The following is a 7,312-nucleotide window of genomic DNA, read 5'->3' on the forward strand; positions in this document are numbered from 1 at the left end:
TCTCTCTTTCTCTCTAATAGCACTGAACTTCCCAGCCATATCCAACTCTAGCCTAGAGAGTTTATGACAAATTCACGATATTTCTAGGGTCTTTTGCCAGCTCTAAGCTGAGTTCTGGAAAGTAGAACATTTAATTTTTCTGCAGTCTTAAATGTCAGTGGCAGAAATCGAATCTTTTTTTCCTTAACTACAGTTTTATTGTAGTTTTCCAGCCAGGCTATGACTTTAATCTAACCCAAACTTTCCTGAGTGAACTCTTAATTCTTAATATTGATGTGAATCTGCTTTCATTTTCTACGTTCCCGCTATTGTTTGGTTTAAACAAGAACGCAGTGACTCAGAAATAACCTCTGCAGGGACAGTTTTTCTGGTCCTGAGCTTGTTTTATCTTGTGTGAATTCTGTCATGTGAGTAACATCAGTGTACAACAAATGGCTTAAGTGTGAGATAAAAGGATTTCATTGTCCTATTCAGAACTTCAGCCAAATACTAAAGCTGCTGGTCCACACAGAGTGTAAATATAGTATTTTTAAATTGGTGCCAAGCAAACAGTAGTTGTACTATTCATTGTATGTATGTCTGTCACAGACTTAATTTATGACACAGGTGCAAGGCAGCCTGGAACAATGTGCTTTGCAAATAATGACTATGAAAAGGACACGCATTTCTGTTTGTTATTGTTCTTATTAATAAATAAACAAGCCTTTGGAACAGTGGAAAGCAGACAAAGTAGCACACAATGATTCATTGCCAGCTGGGAAACATTTAGCAAGAAAAACCTATAAAACAACCGCCAAAGCCAGAGACTAACTGCAAAGGAGGGGAAAGAATCACCACCACCCAGGAAGAGAACTGCAAATAGCCTATTAACTACAAGGCTCAACAGCAACCTGTAGGCATTATCCTGAAGCCTACAGATGGATACAGGAGCTTACTGTGCGGCAAGATGAACATCAGGGCTTAAGTTTTTGCAGCTGAAATATTCTCTGGTTAGCAGCAGTAACAAAACAGATAAAAATAACAAACAGATAAAAAATTTCAGCATCCTTGTTTTCAGGTAATGACCTGCAGGAAGGCAATGATAGAAAACCAGAACTTGCCTTAAGTTGCCTAGTGCTTTAGGGTATATCAGAATGCAACTACTCAGGTTTCTCCCCCAGGTCATAGTTTCCTCGATCTTGGGGCCACATTTTGCTTTTCTGACCACCACAATGTAAATGACTTAAATATGAGGCAGAATGCTTTTGTAGGCATCTATAATAATTACCCTTCTATTCTCACTTGAATTATGCTACTGTCTAGTAGTGAGTACCATAACAAAAAATTATTTCTGGTGTTCAGCTTCCATTTCATTTCAACAAAATCCTATTTATAACCTATTTTAATTTTTTTTTCTTGAGTTTAGCATTTTCAAATACCTGTAAGGCATATATTCTTCTTGAACAGGCACAAAGTCCATGTATTAAATCTATATTAAAGTGTTTTTTAGAAATCTTCACAAGAACCATTTTCTCCTGTGAGAAGTCCAGTTTGCCTTAATGACTGCCACAAAACAGTGCAAGAATAAGAGACCCAGGGACCACTCTGAGAGCTCCTCAGGGGGAATCCATGTGTACTATAAACTATGGTCAAGCTTAATTTTTGTTTGTTTGTTAGTTTACATTTTCGTAAAAGCAGTTTTGTGGGCTTTCTACCTTTTCTCCTAAATCCTGGGTTATTGTGTTCCATATCTTCAGGGCATTTTTCTCCTTCATGTTAGTGGTTGCCCATAAGAAAAAAAATTGCTTAACTTTACATTCTCCAGTTCACCAAAAAGGGAACATCACAACCCATCAGCAGGTTTTACAGTTTCTACATTAAAGCTAGAACATAGGCTCTACATCAGGTAATGTGAAAATTGATAACTTTCTTCTGCTTTCTACTTGAAATTCTTCAGGGTACAAGGCTGGACTAGCACTGACATTGATGTGCCTCAAAAGCAGTTATATGCAACTTGCAAAAACACCAGAGTGATATTTCTGCTCAAACTGGTGGGCTAAAAGTTGTACACTGATAACTTACAGTTAGATACAGCAATTTATTCTACGCATTCATAAAACATGAAGTTCTGACAAACTCATGCTACAGAAGCAGGCTGAGTACAACTTACTGGAAATTTTCAGGTAAAACAGATTTAACTTGAAATTTTGGAATTATTGAACCTGAAATGTCTTCTAAAAATAATCAAGCTGCCATTGATGTTTAACAAAATATTGGCAATTTCCAAACAATTAACATAATAGTCTTTGGGCTATCTAAAAGCCCATAATAGTCTTTTGGCTTTCTAAGTCTGGTTTTCCAGGGCAGCCCCTGATGTACAGAATACCAGAGGTTTTCACCTCTGTGATACCAAACTGTGAGAGCACTGGAAATTGGGACCATGCACACTAAGGAACCCTAAATCTTAATTCCTAATATAAAAAACTCATCTTTAAGGTTCCAGAAACTGTGTCACACCCACATTAGTGAATACTTTCATTTCAAATAACTAAAGAAAAGTTTTAAAAAGATTTCAAAAAAATCTGCTATTTGCTTCAGATACAGCTCAAACACCAACCTGGTTACCAACAGAACAAAAATTCCATCTTTGGACCACTCGAACTCAGGTATCTTGATAGTGTGTACTTTACTGATACTACCTCAATAAATGCATGGGTCCTTCTTTGTTATGCTTTTTCTATCAGAAAAAAAATTAAAAATTATTTTAAGCTGTTATTTTTCCATTAGTAACCACTGTAGAATGACTGAAACATATTTACCGTCTCTGCTTGATCTATTATAAAAAGACAATTTTCTTTCTGCAAGTGCTTTCAATTAGCTGGGTGTTTGAAGGTCAAGGAAGGACACATTCGCTCTGTAAGCGAACCCAGTCTGTGCACCACTGATACCACTTTCCTATTATCTTCTGGTCCAAGCAGAAGCATGCATTTTTCGTCTTTTGCAGGAGTCATAGCCAGCTCACTCTATAAGCACTCTATAAACTTTTTGAGGACATCTGTAAAGTTATATTAGCCCATTGTATATGGTGGGACATTTTTAATACCACTTTGTTCCAAATAGAAAAATTCACTCAGGTGGCTGCCAATTAAGGCGTTGTAAGATGCAATTAATCTCTTTCCTCTCCACATACAGTCAACATTGCTGCCAGAATAAACGTTTTCATATGATTCTCAAAAACTATTTTCAGATAAATTTCTAATACTTTGGGTGCTATTAACAATTTCATACCTTCTTCCCTTTGATAATTCTTTGCCTTTCACTTCTGAAGCAATGATCTGTAGGGATAGGAACATAAATTTCCAATCTGCAGGTAGTTTTCTACTTGTCTATTTATACAATACTTTTGCCATCAGGTGCAGTTCCCTGCGAAGCCTGAACTGTCACAGCTGAGTATTTGATTAGCTAAGGAAAGAATCAGATTCTACCCTGGGCAGAGCCATAATAAAAACAATAAAAAACTTCACCCCTCTCACTTTTGGCCTTGAACTCTCTAAGGAAGCATTAAGCATCAAATGGAGAGAGCAGCCACTTGAATAGCTAATAAATGTCATTATAACTGGAAACCAAAATTTCCCGATGTGCTCTCCACTTCAGGTAAAATCACTGAGTTACACTTTCCAGCAAGAGAAAGAGGACTTCTCAGACTCCAGTCCTGTATCAAACATACAGCTGTGCTGTTAAGACAGGTTTCTTGCTGTTTCAACAGTTCCTTTCCATTCATTTTAAAACCAAGTGTTAAAAGCCTGAAAGCAAAACACTGCACATCTACCCAAAAGATCATTATTTTCAAACTTCCAGTTCAGAAAAAATTTCAGACTCATTTGTTCTTGCTCAAAATGAGAAAGCCTCTACCCCAGAATTTACACTATCATTGAGCTTAAAACACATTTATTTGTTATGGCCTTCTATATACTTCTGCAGCCAATGAAATCTAAAATGTGTTTAAATTATAAATAAATCAAGATTAGACTGAAATCTGCTTCTGGAAAGTCCAGCCAATGTAAATAAAAAAAAAAGAAGAAAATTCAAAGTGAAATCAAAACACACTGCCCAGCTGGAGCTGAAGTCCTTTCCTACTTTCTTCTTATTCTCCTACCTATTTTCTGTCTACTCCATTTCATACTACACTCCATTTCACAAGTGTAGGAAACAGCCAGCCCCTAAATTAAGTTTCCTTAAGGACTTAATAACTTAACAACTGGATCAACTCAGGCTCAAGGACTCCTTTTCCCACACAGCAGGTTTTGTCATTGGGATCTGGATACACCTGTGTCCAGGATGTAAAGGACTTTATACCCTAGGTGGTCTTTGGCTACCATTTTAATTTTTTTCCTAGCCAAAAGTTTTCTAGTCGATTGTGATAATGCTACAAAAGAAGAGCCACAGAAGTAGGTAGCAAGCACCAGCAATAAGCCTCTGGGGAAGGAGACACACTTCTACTCCTAGAGGAGAGGAACAAGGAAAACCAGGTGAGAAGCAATGAGCAAAAAATCATGAGGTAGCTCTGTGTGTGTGTGCGCGTGTGTGTGTGTGTGTGTGTTAAAAAATAAGGCTGCTGTAGCAAAATGAGTGGTTTAAAGTCTTTCAAAGAATGACCATCAAAGGTATTGGTAAGAGCTTTCAATATGATTTATAAAGGTAAGAGCTTTCAATATGATTTATAAAGGTACAACATAACAGAATTTGATGGCAAGGTTCACCCTATTATTTATTACGTGGATGAAGCATACAAAGGAAAAGCAAGGTAAAATCAAGCTAAAAATGATTGATACAGGAGACTGAAGGCACAAAAGGGTAAGGGAGATCCTTCTGTTGAGTCTCAATGTTCAAAATAGACCCTTTTCCTTTCTAAACTCCTGACAGAGCCTAGGTGCAGCTAGATCTAGTCTTAATCTTGGACTTGGTCAACGGTTTATACCTAACGGAACATATAAAAGCAAAATCAAGGTAGAATCAAGCTAAAACGATTTGTATAGAAACTGGAAGTACGAAAAGGGAAGGCAGACCCTCCCATTGAGTCACAAGGTTCAGAATGGAACCCCTTGCTTTCTAAACTGCTGACAGAGCCTAGGTGCAGATGGATCAAGTCTTAGTCTCAGACTTGGTCAACAGTATATATCCAAAGGGTTACAAATGCACAAATTCACCACAAAGGGAATTTTTACACGGCTTTCATCTAGCAGCATTTTGCAGTCTTAGGGTGGATTTTATGAAGTGCGTCAATAGAATTTACGACACTTTCTAGAACAATCTATACACACACATACACAAACACAAAGACATGTAAAGGTCTTTTTTGTTAAATTTTTTGTTAAAAATTCCCATTGAGGTCAGTGAAATATTCACATCTAACGTCTCAGCATTTCTCAGAGGATGAGGGTTGAGTCTTGAGGAGTGGGGGGACTTCAGCCAGTCTTGTCTTTCAGTGATGGTCCTCTGCAAACTCTGAGAGGCATCCCACTCAGAGGGACATGCCGGTTGCCACTTGCTGCAGTGCAGGACAGCTCAAAGGGCCTCAATTAGGATCACTATAAGGCTGCAAGATGATTGACTTTAGTCATTATTAAATTTCCATCCTGGCCGAAACCCCAGTTGGTAATTATTAGTAAGAAAATTCCAATAAAAATGGCATTATTCCACCTGGGCTGTGATCAAGGGAGGGAATGTTCTGATGATGTCAAGGGATGACTGATTTGCCTCGGTTTTGCTTTCCATCTTCGCCAGGTGTCAGAAGTTCCTCCTACGATCAGTGCCTCCCTGCTTAGCTATATATGAGTTCCTGGTACAATCAAGGGATGCTTCACCAAACTCATTACACAAGGGCCAAGGCCTGACAGGCGTTCCTTAGCTTGCAGACTAGCCCAGAGTACGGTGGAGGGAGGATGCACCACTACAGGAGTGGAGCTGGTAATTGCCGGGAATAGCAAGAAGCAGGCAGAAACCCCAAAACAGGAATGGCCACAGCAAAATATTCTGCCAGAGGTTTTGACAGTTAAAAAGTGTCTGGGATTTTTGACAGCTAACAGCAGCATACAACCTGACAGCCAGGAACAAACGAGCTGCGTACATGAATAGTCTGTGACAATCCATACCTCCAAAAGGTTCCTTTTTAGTAGAAAGGGTACATAAATTGCCAAAGAAATTGGCAGGAAAAGCACATTGCCAGTGAAAGATACCCAGCAGACTGGCGATGAAACCAGAAACAGGCATGAGATCTCATGACTCAAGCCAGCTCCCATCCAACAGCCCATACTGACTCTCAAACTTTGCTAAGCACTTAACCTGTCAGCTTGCTCTCACCTTGGTACCAGTGTACTTCCTGCATCTGTTGAGCAACTGGCTGGCTACCAACACCCACAGCCCAGTCCCCTGCTAGTCTGCACAAGGCATTCTAACACTTGAGAATTACATGATCCATCTGAAAATGCACCAGCTCCCAGCACTGAGTTCCAGGTGACACTCAAGGTCAAGGCTGTGACCTTGTTATCTTACTCAATTACAGTAAGAAATGGATGCAACATATTTCTACTGCTCTCCAGGCAATTTGCACATTTACTGAAGGCAATCTTGGACATTAATAAAGCCCAATCCCTGCCATAGAGCAAGCGGCAAAGCAAAATAAAAAAAAGCAAAAGCACTCAAAAACAAAAGCATATGCCTAGAAAGACAATAATGTTATGACTGTTTCTATCAAAACATGAATAGTAGGAAAAAAAGTTGGAGAGCTACACAGTGATAAGGAACCTTGAAATAAAACAAAGGTATTTAAGAAGATTCAATATATCTAGACATTGGGATTTATTTTTTTTAATACCACGTAATTGGTAAGATAACAGCATCCTCTCATTCAAGGGGTATATATATATACTTTCCATTAAGTGGGATAGGAAAAGCATATGCAGAAACGTACATGAGAACTGGCTGCAGTGTAACCTCAATTTTTTTTCTTTTGTAAATGAAGACTGGGTTCATTAGAGTTACAAAACCAACCCTGAAGACACTTTTTTTCAGTTTGACATAAACTCCTTGCACAGTGTTATATTCAAGTAGAATTTTATGGCCTCTCACTGATGCTGCAGAAGAAAACCTGCACACATTTCACAGTTCAGAAGAGAATTTACACTTCCTGACACAATTTTCCAGCCTTTGCTCCTCTCCCGGCTGCTGTTAGCATTCTGCCCTCTTCACAGACACCAGTCCACCAATCCTTAGAGGCCACCACACACTGCTTTACTAGAGTCCTTTGCAGCCTAAAACACATCCATGTGATCTT

This window comes from Strigops habroptila, chromosome 1 (assembly GCF_004027225.2).
Source record: "Strigops habroptila isolate Jane chromosome 1, bStrHab1.2.pri, whole genome shotgun sequence".
NCBI lineage: Eukaryota > Metazoa > Chordata > Aves > Psittaciformes > Psittacidae > Strigops > Strigops habroptila.